The sequence below is a fragment of the Chiloscyllium plagiosum genome, unplaced genomic scaffold, assembly GCF_037043375.1.
Source record: "Chiloscyllium plagiosum isolate Xiang-an unplaced genomic scaffold, Cpla_swu_hap1 HiC_scaffold_27, whole genome shotgun sequence".
NCBI classification, from domain to species: Eukaryota; Metazoa; Chordata; class Chondrichthyes; order Orectolobiformes; family Hemiscylliidae; genus Chiloscyllium; species Chiloscyllium plagiosum.
Genome location: NW_028270165.1, coordinates 6,638,353 through 6,656,201, shown reverse-complemented (window position 1 = coordinate 6,656,201; position 17,849 = coordinate 6,638,353). Strand labels below are relative to the sequence as shown.

The 17,849-nt window shown below is 45.7% G+C and overlaps 1 protein-coding gene across 1 annotated transcript in view; it reads right to left on the bottom strand.

Moving 5' to 3' along the window:
• Positions 1 to 17,849, bottom strand: part of LOC148142974 (uncharacterized) — a 247,978-nt gene that overhangs the window by 102,151 nt on the left and 127,978 nt on the right. The gene's annotated exons all lie outside the window — the stretch shown is intronic.

Sequence of the window (17,849 nt, the reverse complement as noted above, 5' to 3'; positions counted from 1 at the left end):
TGCAGTTAATGATAGATCAGGACAGGGCCCAAAGCGAGGGAAGAACTGTTGGACAGGAAAGGGAGTTGACAACGATCTGCGTGGGAAGGTGAATGGAGACTGTTCGTGGCTAAGAATAGGTAGTGTGTAATGACAGACTATGTGATAACAAGTCTTGGTGTGTGTGGAAGGGACGAGGATACTATGCATTTCAGGACCGAGAATTATTGAATTCGATATTGGGACCGGGATGTATGCTCCCCAAGTGTAATATTCGGTGCTCTTCGTTCTGCTGGTGCTGAGCTTCGCTGGAACACTACAGCAAACCTGAGACAGAGATGTTGGCCAGGGAACAGGGTGGGGTGTGAAATTGGCAGGCAACTGGAAGCTCAGGGTCTTTTTTGCAGGTAGAACGTAGATGTTCTGTGCAGCAGTCACCCAGTTTATGCTTCGTTTTCCCCAATGTAGATGAGACCACATTATGAGCAGCAACTGCAGTCGACTGGGTTTTGGGAAGTGCAGGTCAAGTGCTGCTTCACCTGGAAGGTAAGTTTGGACCCTTGCATAGAGAGGAGGGAGCAGGTAAATGGGCTGGTGTCACACATTCGGCAGTTGCAGGGGAAAGTGCCGTTGGACTATTGGGGTGGGAATGGGGTTAGGCTTGGTGGGAATGAAGGAAGAGTGGACCCAAGGTATAACTCCTGCCCATTTTCCTATCTGCCAAATAGAGGAATTTGTTAAGTGTGTACAAGGACATTTTCTAATTCACAATGTGGATGTACATACTGGCGAGGGTGCAAAACCTAAGGGTAAACCATAATTCTATTAACTTTAGAACAGTGATTGAAAATAATATATCAGATCTAAAAGTTGTAGTTCTAAATTGGAAGAAGACTCAGGTATTAGGCAAGATCTTTCAAAAGCTGATTGGGGGCAGATGTTCGCAGGTTAAAGGACTGCTGGAAAATGGGAAGCCTTCAAATATGAGATAACAAGAGTTCAGACACAGTATATTCCTGATTCGGAGATGCCGGTGTTGGACTGGGGAGTACAAAGTTAAAAAATCACACCACACCAGGTTATAGTCCAACAGGTTTACTTGGAAGCACACTAGCTTTCTGAGCGACGCTCCTTCATCTGAGTATATTCCTGTTCGGGTGAAAGGAAAGGCTGGTAGGTTGGGGAATGCTGGATGACTAGAGAAAATGAGATTTTGGTTAAGATAAAGAAGGATGTATGTATCAGGTATCGGCAGAGAGATCGAGTGAATCCTTAGAGTATAAAGGCAGTACGAGCATACTTAAGAGGGAAATCATGAAGGCAAAAAAGGGGACATGAGATAGCTTTGGCAAATAGTCATGGATAACCCAAAGGATTTTTATAAATACATTAAGGACAAAAGGATAACAAGGGAGAGAATAGGGCCCGTCAAAGATCAGCAAGGCGGCCTTTGTGTGGAGCTGCAGTAGATGGGGGGCGGGTGGGGGGTGGGGGGGAGATACTGAACGGATATTGTGCATCAGTGTTTACTGTGGAGAAGGGCATGGAAGATCTAGAATGTGAGAAAGTAGATGGTGACATGTTGAAAAAATGCCCAAATTACAGATGAGAAATTGCTGGATATCTTGATATGCATAAAAGTCGACTGGGTTGTGGGAAGTGCAAGGACCTGATCAGGAGTACCCGAGAACTCTGTGGGAAACTGGGGAAGTGATTGCTGGGCCTCTTACTGAGATATTTGTATCATCAATAGTCACAGGTGAGGTGCCAGAAGTCAGAGGGTGGCTAACGTGGTGCCACTATTTAAGAAAGGTGGTAAGGAAAAGCCAGGGAACTATAGACCAGTGAACCTGACATCCGTGATGGGCAAGGTTTTGGAGAGAATCCTAACAGACAGGATTTACATGTATTTGGAAAGGCAAGAATTGATTAGGAATAGTCAGCATGGCTTTATGCTTGGGAAATCATGTCTCATGAACATGATTGGGTTTTTTGAAGAAGTAATAAAGTGGATTGATGAGGGCAGAGCGATGGACGTGATCTCTCTGGACTTCAGGAAGGCGTTCATCAAGGTTCCTCATGGGAGACTGGTGAGCAAGGTTTAATCTCATGGCATGCAGGGACAACTAGCCATTTGGACACAGAACTGTCTAGAAGGCAGAAGACAGAGGGTGGTGATGGAGGTTGCTTTTCAGACTGAAGGCCTGTGACCAATGGTGTGTCACAAGGATTGATGCTGGGCCCGCTACTTTTTGTCATTTATATAAATGATTTGTATGTAAACGGAGGAGGTATAGTTAGCAAGTGTGTAGATGACACCAAAATTGGAGGTGTAGTGGACAGTAAAGAAGGTCACCTCAGATCACAACGGAACCTTGATCAGATGGGCCAGTGGGCTGAGGAATGGCAGTTGGAGGTTAATGTAGATAAATATGAGGTGCTGCATTTTGGAAAATCAAATCAGAGCAGGACTTTTACACTTAATGGTAAGTTCCTTGGAAGTGTTGCTGAACAAAGAGACCTTGGAGTTCAGGTTGATAGTTCCTTAAAAGTAGAGACGCAGGCAGATTGGATAGTAAAGAAGGCGTTTGGTGTGCTTTCCTTTGTTGGTCAGAGCATCGAGGATAGATGTTGGGAGCTCACGTTGCCACTGTACAGAACATTGGTCAGGCCACGTTTGGAATATTGCATGTAATTTTGGTCTGCTTCCTATCGGAAAGATGTTGTGAAACTAGAAAAGGTGTAGGAAAGATTTACAGGGATGTTGCCAGGGTTGGAGGTTGGAGGGTAGGAAGGTTTTATGGGGATTTGGGCCAAGTGCTGGCAAATGGGACTAGATTAGGTTAGGATATCTGGGCTGCATGGATGAGTTGCACCGAAGGGTCTGTTTCCGTGCTGTACATCTGTGTCACTCTGTGAGACTCCATGGGATTCTCTGCCCAAGAGAGCAGTTGAGACAGCTTCATGAAGTTTATTGAAGACGCAGTTGGATGGGTGTTTGCATGGTAGGGGAATTAAGGGTAGTCGGGATAGTCCAGGTTGGTGGAGCTGTGATCTTAATGAATGACGGAGCAGGCTTGACCAAATGCTCTACTCCTGCTTCTGTTACTTTGAATCTGTAACACTGCATTTCCCGCGGCCGGAGTTTTCCCAAGGCACAAAGGAGGTTTTCTATAGTATATTTAAACCCCTTGCTTTGCTTGAACTCAATCTGCATGGACTTGGAGGAGAATGGGATTTGCAAAGTGCCCTCCCCTCCACACGTGCCTCATCTGCAGGACAGCTGTCCGGCCCGCCCTCCATTGTTGACGTCACAATGCGGATGCAGCCCTGTCAGTTTCAGAGTGAAACTCCCTCCCTCTGGGCAACATCTGCGAGCAAAGCAATGTCTCCCCCTTTCCATATACCATCCTCCAGCAGCGAGTGGAAAGGGGAGGTAGGGGGGTGAAACACTGTTCACTTGTAGCACCTGGAGTGAATCCTGGGAGGGAGCAGACACTCCAAAGGTGCTCAAATACTTTCTATCTCTCTTAAAGCTATTTTCCTTGTGTGTTCCCTCAGTTTGGCACGTATACAGTTGCACCCTAGAAAAGGATTGATCCTTTCCTCATGTTCACAACTAAAAGGTTAGATTCTCAAGGAACTGAGCAGCAGTTAAGGGATTGGCACATTGCTCAAAAAATGTAGGGCGCCTGCGGCCTGTGGCTCGTTGGTCTAGGGGTATGATTCTCGCTTCGGGTTTTCTGATACGTGGGGTTGCGAGAGATCCCGGGTTCAAATCCCAGACGAGCCCTTGTTTCTTACACTGCTTTGTGCAAAAAGGGCCAGTCAATACTCTCAAAAAGCAGCTTCATTAAACGAGATCGAACTGCCTGAATTAGGAATGAGGCAAAACTACCATTGCAATGAACGCGGCAAGGGCAGCACTTATTCAAAGCGAAAACGCGTTTTACTTCACACAGAGGGTGGAGGGCGTTTGGAACGCGTTGCCAGCAGAGGTGGTAGAGGCAGGCACGGTCGATACATTAAAGATGCGTCTGGATAAATGCATGAGTGGGTGGGGAGTAGAGGGATACAGATGCTCAGGAATTGACCGACAGGTTTAGACAGTACATTTGGATCGCCTCAGGCTTGAAGGGCCTGTTCCTGGGCTGTAAACTTTCTTTGTTCTTTGTTCTATATGGTGTATATCTGATATTGTTGGCTGTTGTAAAAGTTTCTGTTGTAATTATTATTCACCTTCTAATGTAGTAATGGAGTTACGTCCTTTTTTTGTCATAATTTTTTATTTAACAGGTCAGCAGGAAGTCATTCAGCAATTTTACTGCCTTTCTTTTCTCAAGCAGCCTGAACATTTCATTTTCATATCCTTGATTCAGCTCCATTTCCAGCATCTTTGTAGGCAGTTTGTTCCATGTTATTGTCACTGAAATGAAGTTTTCCTCCATGCACAGCTAAGCCGATCTGGCAGCATGAGGGTTTTCAGGTTTCTGTGGCCTGGATAATATGTGATCAGCAGACATCTCGCAGTCTACAGGAAGCGCCACCAATGTTATGTTCATTAACTGTACTGACAGTGATCACTTATTTTGTGATTTGTCTTTGCAGGAAGACGTGCAGAAAGAAATCTTATAGCAAATTATACATCAACTTCTGACAGAGCCACTTGATTCATTGGGACTTGAATATCAGCAGCCATTCCAATCAAGAAGGCATGTTTGCTTTTGTTTGTTTGAGAGATTTTGGACAGTCCTGTGGCAGGAAGAATACTGAGACACCGAGTGAGGGAGATTCAGTGCGCTGACTGTGAAAAGTGCTTCAAACCATTTACTCAGCTTGGAGGAATCAAAGTCTCACCCCTCAAGGTGGGAAAGGCTATGTACCTGTTCTGATTGTAATTTCAATCCCAGAGCAACACAAGGAAAGTTCTCTCCAAAGGGGAAACATTGGAAATGTGGGGTCTTTGGGAAAGGATTCCCTTCCCCATCCCTGCTGGAAACCCACAGACGGATTCACACCGGGAGAGGCCATTCACCTGCTCAGTGTGTAGGAAAGGCTTCAGTCGGATCAGCCATCTGCAGACGCATGAGTGAGTCCACAAGGGAGAAAAGCCATTCACGTGCCCCATGTGCGGGAGGGGTTTCACTCAGTCAGCTGCACTGCTGACCCACCAGCGGGTCCACCCTGGAGAGAGGCCATTCACCTGCTGTATGTGCCAGAAGGGATTCACCTGCTCCTCCCACCTGCGGAGGCACCAGCGAGTTCACGCGCCATCACAGGGGGGTTGAAGGAGCGATGGCCGAGTGCCAAGTGCCTATGCACGAAACGTCGATTCTCCTGCTCCTTGGATGCTGCCTGACCTGCTGTGCTTTTCCAACACCACACTCTCGACTCTGATCTCCAGCATCTGCATTTTTCACTTTCTCCTCGAGGGCAAGGTTGGACTTGTCTTTTATTCACTCATTCACTCCTTACAGCCTGTTATTTGTTGTGGCCTAACTGCACAAACATCAATGCAAGTTTCAGAAAGATTTCTGCAGCTTTTTTTTGAAAAAAATAACACTTTTCCCGACTTTAACGAAGTTTCTGAATATATGGTTTTAGTTATTCTCAATTTTAAAAATCAGCTATTTCTCACATGCCGTGTCTCCCAGGTAAAGTCATCACCATCCATTCTCTCTCTCCCCTGAGAAAGACTTCATACAGCGATCAAAGAGGGCTGAGGCACGAGAAAGGACGATTGTTGGGGGCGTGTGTTGGGGGGTCGCTGGTGGTTGTGGAGAAGGGAGGGAAATGGACAGGGGAACAGGCTGGGGTTCAGATGGTTGGGGGAGAATAGAGGGTGCGGTGTGAGGAGAGAGAATGGGCAGGGGGCAGTGGATGGGGAGAAAATGGACAGGGGGGCAAAATTTGAAGAGAGAGACAGCACAAATGCCACCTTCTCCAGGACTCGTGTCAGTGTCCCATGAACTGGAACCCACTCCTCCCACACTTCTCAAAAGACGCGTGGTTCAGGCAGTGGAACCATATCATCCCTCCAGGCCATTCACACCGACCTTCCCAACAGCATCCCACTTAGACTCACTCGTTTACGCTACAGCCCTGCAGTTCCCCATGGCTATTTCCTGACGAAGGGTTTTGCCCGAAACGTTGAGTCTCCTGCTCCTCGGATGTTGCCTGACCTGCTGTGCTTTTCCAGCTCCACACTCTCGACCCTAATCTCCAGCATCTGCAGTCCTCACTTTCGCCCAGTAAGGGGTGAATGTTCTATTCCTAGTCTTTTGGATCTTTTAAAATCTTTCCCCCACACCCTAAACCTTTGCTCTCTAGTTTTGGAATACCTCTACCCTGGGGAAAAGACAGAAACGTTGAGCAGCCAAACAAAATGCAAAAGAAATAAAATGTCGAGGCACAGGGGGAAAAAATCGGCAAAATAAAATAGCTTCGGCATTTTTCTCTCGTATTCGCCTTTGGACGCTTAATATTTGTCATGATCGGGAGGTGCCCGTGTTGGACTAAGGTGTACGAAGTTAAAAATCATACAACACCAGGCTACAGTCCAATAGGCTTGTTTGGAAGCACTAGCTTTCTGAGCGCTGCTACTTCATCAGGTGGTTGTGGAATATAAGATCGTAAGATCATAAATTCTGTGTCTTACGATGTTATACTCTACAATCAGCTGATGAAGGAGCAGGGCTCCGAAAGCTAGTTCTCCAAATAAGTCTGTTGGACTATCACCTGGTGCTTTGTGATTTTTAACTTTAAAATTTGAAACAAATTCCTGCACACTGAGCATGCTCCGCGGTGTCAGCAAGTACTGCGCATGATCGCCAGTGTCAGCAAAGCACTGCGCATACTCTTGGGAGAGCGCGAGCTCCTTTCCATGGAGCAGTGGAGAACCTTGGAGGACCGGAAGGAGTCTGGTCCTCCTGCCAATCAGAGCCGGCCATTGTGGAAATGCGGAGGTTGGACCGTGAGCTCTGAAGCTGCTGCTGCTTTTTTCTCTCTACATAAGGTTAAACTTCACCCCAGACTGTAACTTCCTTCCTCTGTCTAACATTTGTGAGTACAACAGTGTTTTTCTCATCACGTTTTCATTCTGGGGTTCAAGAGTGAACCGAAGGAGGGGCCAGACTCTGGAAAAGTTGATCCAGGTCTGTGTGTCAACTTGCAAACACATGGCAAATGCAGTACCACAATGTGAAGTTATAGCCTTTGCAGTGTAAAAAAAAAAGAGCAGAAGGGAGGTGCATTGTTTAAATGGTGATATGTTGAGATGTGGCGAAAGTGAGATGCTGGAGATCAGAGTTGAATATTGTGGCGCTGGAAAACCACAGTCGGTCTGGCAGCAACTGAGGAGGAGGAGAGTCGACGTTTCGGGCACGAGCCGTTCATCAGGAGTGATGTGTGGATAGACAAAGGGCCCTCAGTGTCCTTCTACACCAGTCACTGCCAGTTGTCAGAAAGTGCAGCAAGCAATGAGCAATGCAAGTGGTATATCAGCAAGAGGAATTGAGTTCAGAAGTGGGGATGTCTTCCTGCAGTTAGGTCGATTATTGAATGTATTCAAGGCTGAGTTCATGTGACTTTGAAGAACAAAGAAGTTATGGGAGAATGCAAGAAAATGGTTTTAAGACCAGTACAGAACAGTTACAGAGTCATACAGCACAGAAACAGACCATTCAGTTGAACTAGTCCATGCTGGCGGTGTTCTGAAACTAAACTGGTCCCACCTGCCAATGATTGACCTATATCCCTCCGAACCTTTCTTATTCATGGACTTATCCAAATGTCTTTTAAACATTGTAACTGTACCTGCATCCAGCAACTCCTCTGGACATTGATTGCTCAAACGAACTACTCTTTATCTTTAAAAAAAGGTGCCCCTCATGTCTTTTTAAAATATTTCTTTCTTCACCTTCAAAATTTGCTCCCTAATCTTGAACCACCCACACTAGGGAAAGAATACCTGCCGTTCACCTCATCCATACCCCTCATGATTTTATAATCCTCTCTAAGGTCACCTCTCAACCTCTGATGCTCCAGTGAAAAAAGTCCTAGCCTATCCATCTAGATGCAGGTATATTTATATCCAGTTATGAACTGTTCAATACTGGCGAAAGCTGGAAAGACAAATGACGTATTCCTGCTTCCAATTCTCTCAGTGTGTCCAGGACAGCAAGAGACCATACGACATAGGCGCAGAAATTAAGCCATTTAGTCCATCAGATCTGCTCCACCATTCAATCACGGCTTATACATTTCTCGACCCCATTTTGAAATATAGATTTTGGAAAGGCAGATCATGGCAGGATCTACACATTTGATGGGGAGTGTTGTTGAATAAACATACCATGGAGTGCTGGTTCATAGTGGAGTCGCAGGTAGACAGGGTAGCAAAGAAGGTGTTTGGTATATTTGCTTTAATAGGTCAGTACATTTCAATACAGATATTGGGAGGTCATGTTGCGGCTGTACAGGACATTGATTAGGCCACTTTTGGAATACTGTATTCGGTTCTGGTTTCCCTGCTACAGGAAAAGTGTTACGAACCTTTGTAAGGATTTGGAAAAGATTTACAAGGCTATTGCCAGAGTTGGAGGGTTTGATCTATATGGAAAGGCTGAATAGGCTGGGCTGTTTTCTCTGGATCATTGGGGGCTGAGGGTTGACTTTATAGAAGTTCATAAGGAGCATGGATAGGGTGAATAGCGAAAAGTTTTCCCCAGAGTAGGGGAGACCAAAACTAGAGGTCATAGGTCTGAGGTGAGAGGGGAAATATTTAAAAGGAACTTTGCAGGCACCTTTCTCACGCAGAGGGTGTTGTGTGCATAGAATGAGCTGCCAGAGTAAGTGGTGGAGGCTGGTATAATTAAAGCATTTCAAAAGGCATCTGGTAATAGGGAGAATTGAGAGGGGCATGGGTTATGTGCTGACAAATGAGATTATGTTAATTTGGGATATCTGGTCAGCACGGACAATTTGGACTGAAGGAAAGCAGAAGTGTCATTGTGAAGACTGGACTTTCAGAGCAGCTTTCAAAGATGTTTTGTCCTGACTGGGAGCAGAAGCTACAATGAAATCTTTCATTTGTGAGACAGGAACTGAGTGAGTGAGGACATTCAGGATATTGGTGGAAAGTGGGAATTTGTTGCAATGTGGAGTTGAAGTGATTTCAGTAAAGTGTGCTGAACAGGGAGCCTAGTGTAGGGTTATGTGAGTTTTTGTTTAAACTGCTCATTTCTTTCAGCCTCCAACATTGTATTTCCAATGCTGTCCATCAGTGGGAGTGGTGAATCAGCAACTGGTATCGTTAGAAGCCTTATGATTTTCAGTATTGCAGGTATAGCATTGTCTCATCAGCTTTGTAAAGATTACTGGCAGCAGCGGGAGGCGTGGGCTGGATTCACCAGAAATGATTAAGCAGTTAGATAACACATGTACAAGAGGGCAGGGTGGGACTTGTCTTTCGATTTGCAGAAGGTGGGAGGTTCTGGTGCTGTGGTCCATGGCAAACACAACTGCGGTAAATCATAGAATCACTACAGCGTGGAAGCAGGCCATTCATTCCATCAAGTCCACACTGACCCATCCGACGAGCATGCCACCCAGACCCACCCTATCTAGTTGTTTCTATGGTGAGTGAGACTAGGTCACAAGATTAGGGGGAGTAAGTTTAAGTCAGAGGAGAAGGAACTGCTTTTCCCGGAGAGTGGTGAATCATTGGAATTCTCTGCCCAAGGAAGCAGTAGAAGCAGCCATATTCAAGACATAGTTCAATGGGATTTTGTATGGTAGATGAATTTCGGATAGTCAGGATAATGCAGGTAAGAGGAGCTGAGACGATGGATAGATGAGCCATGATCTTAATGAATGGTGGAGTAGCTTGATGGACCAAATGGCCTACTCCTGCTTCTATTACTGGGAATGTATGAACATGCATTTTTTATGGCCAATCCGTATCAAGGCAGGTGAGCAATGTAGTGATGTGGAAATGAACATCAGAGAATGATAGAAAGGGACACGGAAAGTAAATGTCCTAGTCCAAAGATGTGCAGGTCAGGTCAAATGACCATGCTAAATTGTCCATAGTGTGAGGTTCATTAATCAGAAAGAAATGGGTCTGGGAGGGTTACTCTTCAGGGTGTCGGTGTGGACATGTTGGGCCGAAGGGCCTGTTTCCACACTGTAGGGAATCTAATCTAATCAATCAAAACTGGATTCTACAGAACACAAGAATTGAAACTGAAGACTGTATGGCTGAATGTGTGCTGCAATGTCACAAAACTGAATGAATTGACTGCACACATTGAAGAGAATAATTATGATCTGAGACGCCTTACAGAGACATGGCTTCAGGATGACAAGGATTGGATCTGAATATTGAGGGGGTACGTGGCATCCAAGTTGAATAGGAAGCGAGGTAAAGGTCGAGGGTTGGCACTGCTAATCAAAGCACTAATAACATGGTACTCTGGTGTCGGCTCGGATTTCAGGTTCTGATTTCTCTGTCCTCTTCTCCCTGTTCCCAGAGAAAGATGTTGTCTGTTCTCAGCTCAGCTGGCTTTCTGCTGAAACTTTGAGCCCCTTTTACACCTTCCAGAGCAATAAAACATTCAGTCGATCAAGGCCCAATCCACAATATTCTCAGCCTGAGAACCATCCAGACTGAGAGGGTCATTGGAGCAGGGAATAAAACAAGAAAAATGAAACAAAATGAGACATAAATGCACATTTGGTGCTTAAAGTGTGTTCATTAGATCGTAAACCAGAATTGGGGGTCTCCCAGGATTCTTATCGTCCCCTACTAGAGGAATTCTCTTTCCCTAACAATATTTACATCAACAGAAATAAAGCATCTGTCATCAAATAAACATAGAGATATACAACACGGAAATAGACTTTTTGATCCAACACATCCATGCTGACAAGATGTCCTATTTAAATCTAGTGTCCCATTTGCCAGCATTTGGCCCATATCCCTCCAAACCTTTCCTATTCACACACCCATCCAGATGCCTTTTAAATGTTGTAATTGTACCAGCCTCCACCACTTCCTCTAGCCTATTTACTCTATCCGTGCCCCTCATGATTTTATAAATGTCCATAAGATCACCCCACAGCCTCTGACACTCCAGGGAAGCAGCCCCATCTTATTCAGGCTCTCCTTATACCACAAACCCTCCAACCCTGGCGACATCCTTATCAATCTTTTCTGCACACTTTCAAGTTTCACAACATCGTTCCTATCCTACAGTAGGGAGACCAGAATCGAATGCAAGAATCGAAAAGTGGGTGAACCAATGTCCTGTACAGCTACAACATGACCTCCCAAATCCTGTACTCAATGCATTCAACGAGTCAAATGGCCTCTTTCTGCACTGGACCGATTTAATGATTTGATTTTGTATCAGAGTCAATTTCAGTCACTATCTCTGGTTTATGGTGTGTCAGGGTGGGATCACAGGTACCAGAATTGCATGCAATACTCCAAACGTAGCCTAACCAATGTCTTCTACAGTCGCAACATGACCTCCCGACTCCTGCACTCAGTGCACTGACCAATAAAGGCAGGCATATCAAACACCTTCTTCACTATTCTGTCTATGTGCGACTCCCCTTTCAAGGAACTATGAACTTACCATCGAGTCATACAGCATGGTCATGGACCTTTGGTCCAACCAGTCCATGCCAACCATAATCCCAAACTAAATCAGTCTCTCCTGCCTGCTGTTGGCCTGTATCCCTCCAAATTTTTCCTGTTCATGTACTAAAACAGATGTCTTTTTTATTGTACCCGCATCCACCGCTTCCTGAGGAGGTTCATTCCACACATCAACCACCCTCTGTGTAAAATTAGTATTTGAATGGCAAGCATGAAGTTGAAATGAAATGGTTCATTGAAATAAACAGCTTCTACCAAACCCCCTACAGCAGGTATGGTAGCAAATCCAACTCTGGAATCTCTCAAATCGATATTTCCATGGAGTGGAGGGGGGAGTAAAGTGTTGGATTCACAGAGGTGGGGTTTTTCTGAGAGTGTAAAGCTAAAATTATACCCTGTGCTTTGCTTGAACTCAAACTGCATTGACGTGGAGGAGAGCGAAAGGGTTTTGCAAAGTGTCCTCCCCTCCCAATGTGCCCTCTCTCCCCCATTGTGGACGTCTCAACGTGGAGGTAGCCCTGTCAATTTCAGAGTGAAACTCCCTCCCTCTGGGCAACATCTGGGAGCATAGCAACGTCTCCCCCTTTCTATTCCTCATCCTGGGAGGGGGAGAGAGAGAGGCGTGGGTGAGGGGTTGTGTTGGGTGGAGACTGTTCACATGTAGCAACTGGAGTGACTCCATGGAGGGAGCAGGCTCTCCAAAGGTGCTCAGATGCTCTCTGTCCTTCTCAAAGACATGTCCCTTGTGTATTCCCTCGGTTTGGCACGTATAGAGTTTGTACCCTGGAAAAGGTTTACTTCTTTCCTCATGTTCAAAATTATAAGGGTAGTTTCTCATGGAACTGAGCAGTCTTTCAGGGATTGGCACATTGATTTCAAATGTAGACATCTGTTGCTTCATATGGTGTATATCTGATACTGTTGGCTGTTATAAAAACTTTGTGGCTATGATTTTTCACCTTCTAATGCAGAAATAGAGTTACGTTCTATATCTGTTGTCTCTTTTGTATTTACTAGGACAGCAGGAAGTCATTCAGTAACTTCACTGGCTTTCTTTTCCCAAGCAGTCTTGACATTTCATTATCATATTCGTGATTCAGCTCCATTTCCAGCACCTTTGTCGACAGCTTGTTCCAGGTTATTGCGATCTAAATTAAGTTTTCCTCCAAACATACTGAAGGCTATCTTGTTGCATGAGGGTTTTCTGCGTCCTGCATAATATATGGTCAGCACTCATCTGGAAATCTACAGGAATTGCCACCGATGTTATGTTCATTTAACAGTACTGACAGTGATCACTCAATTTGTGATTTTTTTTGGAGGAAGACATGCAGAAAGAAATCTGAAAACAAATGATACGTCATCTTCTGACAGAGCCACTTGAATCATTGGGGCTTGAATATCAGCAGCCATTCAATTCAAGAAGAAATGTTTGCTTTTGTCTATGTGAGAGATTTTGAACACTGGTATGGCAGGAATAATACTGAGACACCCGAGTGAGGGAGATTCAGTACGCTGTCTGTGAAAAATGCGTCAAACAATTTACACAGCTTGGGGGATAAAAATCTCACCCCTCACTGTGGGGAGAGACTATGTATCCATTCTGTTTTGAATTTCAAACCCAGTGTGACACAAAGAATGCTCCCCTCATGGGGAAACCATGGAAATATTGGGACTGTGGGAAAGGGTTCCCTTCCCCATTGGGGCGAGACACTCACAGACGCGTTCTCACTGGGGAGACGCTGTTCTCCTGCTCAGTATGTGGGAAGGGATTCAGTTGGCTTTGCAGCCTGCAGACACACCAGCGAGTTCACACCAGGGAGAGGCCGTTCATCTGCCACCATTGTGGGAGATGATTCATTCAGTCGTCCCACCTGTAGACACACCAGCAGGTTCACAGTAGGGAGAGGCCGTTCTCCTGCTCTCTGTGTGGGCAGCGATTCATCGATGCATCCCACGTCCTGAAACACCAGCGGGTTCACCTGGGGAAGAGGCCGTTCACCTGCTCTGAGTGCAGGAAAGGATTTGTCGATTCTTACACCCTGCTGACCCACCAGCAGGTCCACAGCGGAGAGGTGCCGTTCACCTGCCCTAAGTGCGAGAAGAGCTTCAGTCATGTGGGCAACTTGTGGAGGCACCTGCCGATCCACACCAGGGAGAGGCCGTTCACATGCTCTGTGTGCGGAAAGGCGTTCACTCAGACATCTATACTATAATCTACCAAAGGGTCCATATCATGGAGAGGGCGTTCATCTGCTCTCAGTGTGGAAAGGGCTTCACCCGCTCCTCCCACCTGCGGAGCCACCAGCGAGTTCTGGAATTTTTTGAGGATGTAACTCTGAAGATGGACAAGGGAGATCCAGTGGATGTAGTGTACCTGGACTTTCAGAAAGCCTTTGATGAAGTCCCACATAGGAGGTTAGTGAGCAAAATTAGGGCGCATAGTATTGGGGGCAAAGTACTGACTTGGATTGAAAATTGGTTGGCTGACAGGAAACAAAGACTAGTGATAAATGTCTCCCTTACAGAATGGCAGGCGGTGACCAGTGGGCAACTGCAGGGATCAGTGCTGGGTCTGCAGCTTTTTACAATATATATTAATGATATGGAAGATGGTATTAATAGTCACATTAGCAAATTTGCTGATGATACAAAGCTGGGTGGCAGGGTGAAATATGAGGAGGATGTTAGGAGATTACAAGGTGTCCTGGACAGGTTAGGTGAGTGGACAGATGCATGGCAGATGCAGTTTAATGTATGGTTATCCACTTTGGTGGCAAGAACAGGAAGGCAGATTACTACCTAAATGGAGTCAAGTTAGGTAAAGGGGCAGTACAAAGAAATCTGGGTGTTCTTGTACACCAGTCAATGAAGGCAAGCATGCAGGTACAGCAGGTAGTGAAGAAAGCTAATAGCATGCTGGCCTTCATAACAAGAGGGATTGAGTATAGAAGCAAAAAGTTTCTTCTGCAGCTGTACAGGGCCCTGGTGAGACCGCACCGGGAATATTGTGTGCAGTTCTGGTCTCCAAATTTGAGGAAAGACATTCTGCCTATTGAGGGAGTGCAGCGTAGGTTCACGAGGTCAATTCCTGGAATGGCAGGACTATCTTATGTTGAAATATTGGAGCGACTGGGCTTGTATATCCTTGAGTTTAGAAGACTGAGGGGATCTGATTGAGACGTATAAGATTATTAAAGGATTGGACACTCTGGAGGCAGAAAAAATGTTTCCGCTGACGGGTGAGTCCCGAACCAGAGGACGCAGCTTAAAAATAAGGGGTAAGCCATTTAGGACAGAGATGAGGAGAAACGTCTTCACCCAGAGAGTGGTGGCTGTGTGGAATGCTGTGCCCCAGAAGGCAGTGGAGGCCCAGTCTCTGGATTCGTTTAAGAAAGAGTTGGATAGAGCTCTCAAGGATAGTGGAATCAAGGGTTATGTAGGTAAGGCAGGAACAGGATACTGATTGAGGACGATCAGCCATGATCATAACGAATGGTGGTGCAAGCTCGAAGGGCAGAGTGGCCTACTCCTGCACCTATTGCCTATTGAGTTCATGTGTCATTGCAGGGGGATTGAAGGAGCGACGGCTGAGTGCCATTGTCGACTGGACGATCAACCCAGTTCGGGGGATTCCCGGGGTTTGAATCCCGCCGAGGCAGATGGTGAGATTGGAATTCGGTCAGAAATTTGGAGTTCTGAATCTAATAATGAATCCATTTTTGGGGGGAGAAACTGCCATCTAATTCACTTATGTCCCTTTTAGGAAAGGAAACTGCCATTGTGGGAAAGGATTCACTCAGGCATCTCAACTGCATCCTTTATCCGGTCTGACCTACACCTGACTCCAGACCCACAGCAGCATGGTTGACTCTTGACTGCCCCGCCCCCCACCCCAGGGCAAATGAGTGGGAGTAACTGAAATGAATACAGTGTGCGGGTTGAAATTGCTGAGTGAGGCAAGACTTACTTTAGCTTAAGGCTGTACCAAGGATCCAATTATAAAGGGACAACTCAGCGCTGACCAACAGTAAAGGAAGTGGAGTTGGGAGGAATGTGTGAGCTTTGAGATGTTTAAAAAAAAAGCTTCTTTTCATACACTTTTTTTTTGCTGGGGAGATCTGAAGCTGTAACAAAGTTGGGTGGCAATAAAGGTTACTTGAACTTAACCCCAGTCTCAGACTGTCAATGAAAGCTATGAGATCCAATAGGTTTTTGTTTTAAAGCTGCTCACTCTGTTCAACCTCTTGCACTAATTTTCCAATGTCATGTATCAGAAGGAGCAGTGAATGAGTAGCTAATATCGTTAGAAATTGTAAATTTTTCATCTCTGCAGGTATTGCATCATTTCATCGACATTGTAACGTTTACTGGCAGCACCGGGAAGTGTGGGATGTATTCATGAGAAACAAAGTTAAAAATCATACACCAGGTTATAGTCCAACATGTTTATTTGGAAGCACTAACTTTCGGAACACTGCTCCTTCATCAGGTGTTTGTGGCGCAGGATCATAGGAGAATTTATAGCAAAAGATCGCAGTTTCATGCAACAGAAATGATATGTTGAACAAACTTAGATTGTTGTGAAGTCTTTCATCTTTTAGAATAGGTTGCAGGTTTTGTTTCATTAATATGTAAATCCCAGAACTTGTTTGAAGACACATTCTCGAGACAACTTAAGGTCTGTATCCAAATCTTGAGTGAGACTGGTTCTATTTCCAAAGTAGGAATTTATAAAATCTCACATGGATTGACTGCCTGTAGATTGTATTTTGCTCAAAAAGCGCACAATGTATCTGCAAATATAATTCTGCAAATTCAAAATCACACAAAAGCCTTATATGTAAGTGTGCATGCATGAGAGTATGTGTGTGTGTGCTTGATAAAGTGTGTGAGTGATAGAGTATCAGCCTGTGAGAGGGTGTATATGTGTGTGTGTCTGAGAGAGTGATCTGTGTGAATGTGAGCGTGTGTGAGAGTGTATGCTTTGTCTGGGTGTGAGAGAGCGTGACAGCGAAGTGGGGTTACCTGTCATGTGACATGAACCCAAGGTCCTGGTTGAGGCCATCCTCATGTGTTCTGAACTTGGCTTCCAGCCTCTGCTGGGCCACTAAAACTGAATAAGCAGTTACTTTGCACACATTGGAGAGGGCAGGGTGGGATTTGTCTTTCGATTTGCAGAAGGTGGGAGGTTCTGGCTGCTGGAAACTAGGGAAAACACATGCTGGAGGACCTTCGGCTCAAAGAGATGCAACTGGAAGCCAGGCTGCAGACACGTTGGGGGAATCATCAAACCCCCTACACTGTGGAAACAGGCCCTTTGGCCCAACAATCCACACTGACCCCCGTGAGAGCATCCCACCTAATAACCTCCACAGCTTATCCTTGAATTTAGAACGCCCAATCCACTCTAAGCTGCACATCTTGGGACCTTGGGAGGAAACCAGAGCACCCAGAGATGGGAGGGGGAGGGTAGAAAAGTGCAAACTTCACACAATCACCCTGAGGGTGGGATCGAACTCAAGTCCCTGGCACTGTGAGGCAGCGGCGCTAACCACTGAGCTGTTGCCGCGCCGCCTACAGTCTTGGATTGAAGGAATCAATTGGCTTCATGCCAGGATTGAAGGAATCGATTGGCTTCATGCCAGTCCTGGTGACACTCCAGTCCGTTTGGGGAATTGAATTTACTTCCACAGAGTTTCCACGGTGCAGGGGTCATTGCGTCTCAGCAGCTTCAACGATCCAAAGAAGGGCTCGTCCACAGCGAGAACACTAGTCCACATTTCGCTACAGAGTTAAAGTTCTCTGCACAGTCAGAACCCTGGAACACTCCCACGCAGGATGCGTGCAATCACTGGGCTTCTCAAGTCACGTTAATGTTTGAAATAATTTCCCCTCCTGGATTCAAACGCTGCGGATATTCAGGCCCTGAGTAAATTTCTTGTGCACGCCTGAACAGCAAATCCTCCTCTGCTAATACCTTGAGAAAACAGATCATTGCTGTCAGTGCAGGGCAGGAAATAGGATAAGTGAATTCTAGTTTGTACCGAACAACCTTCCCTATCTCCTACCCGAAATCTCTGTCTCCCAATTCCTCCACCTTTCAATGGATTCCAACTCGAATTCATCCTTCCATCCTCCTGTTTTTGCGCAGCTCCCCTCACTGGAAAGCGCTGACTCTCGGTTCAGTTTCTTAGTCACTTTT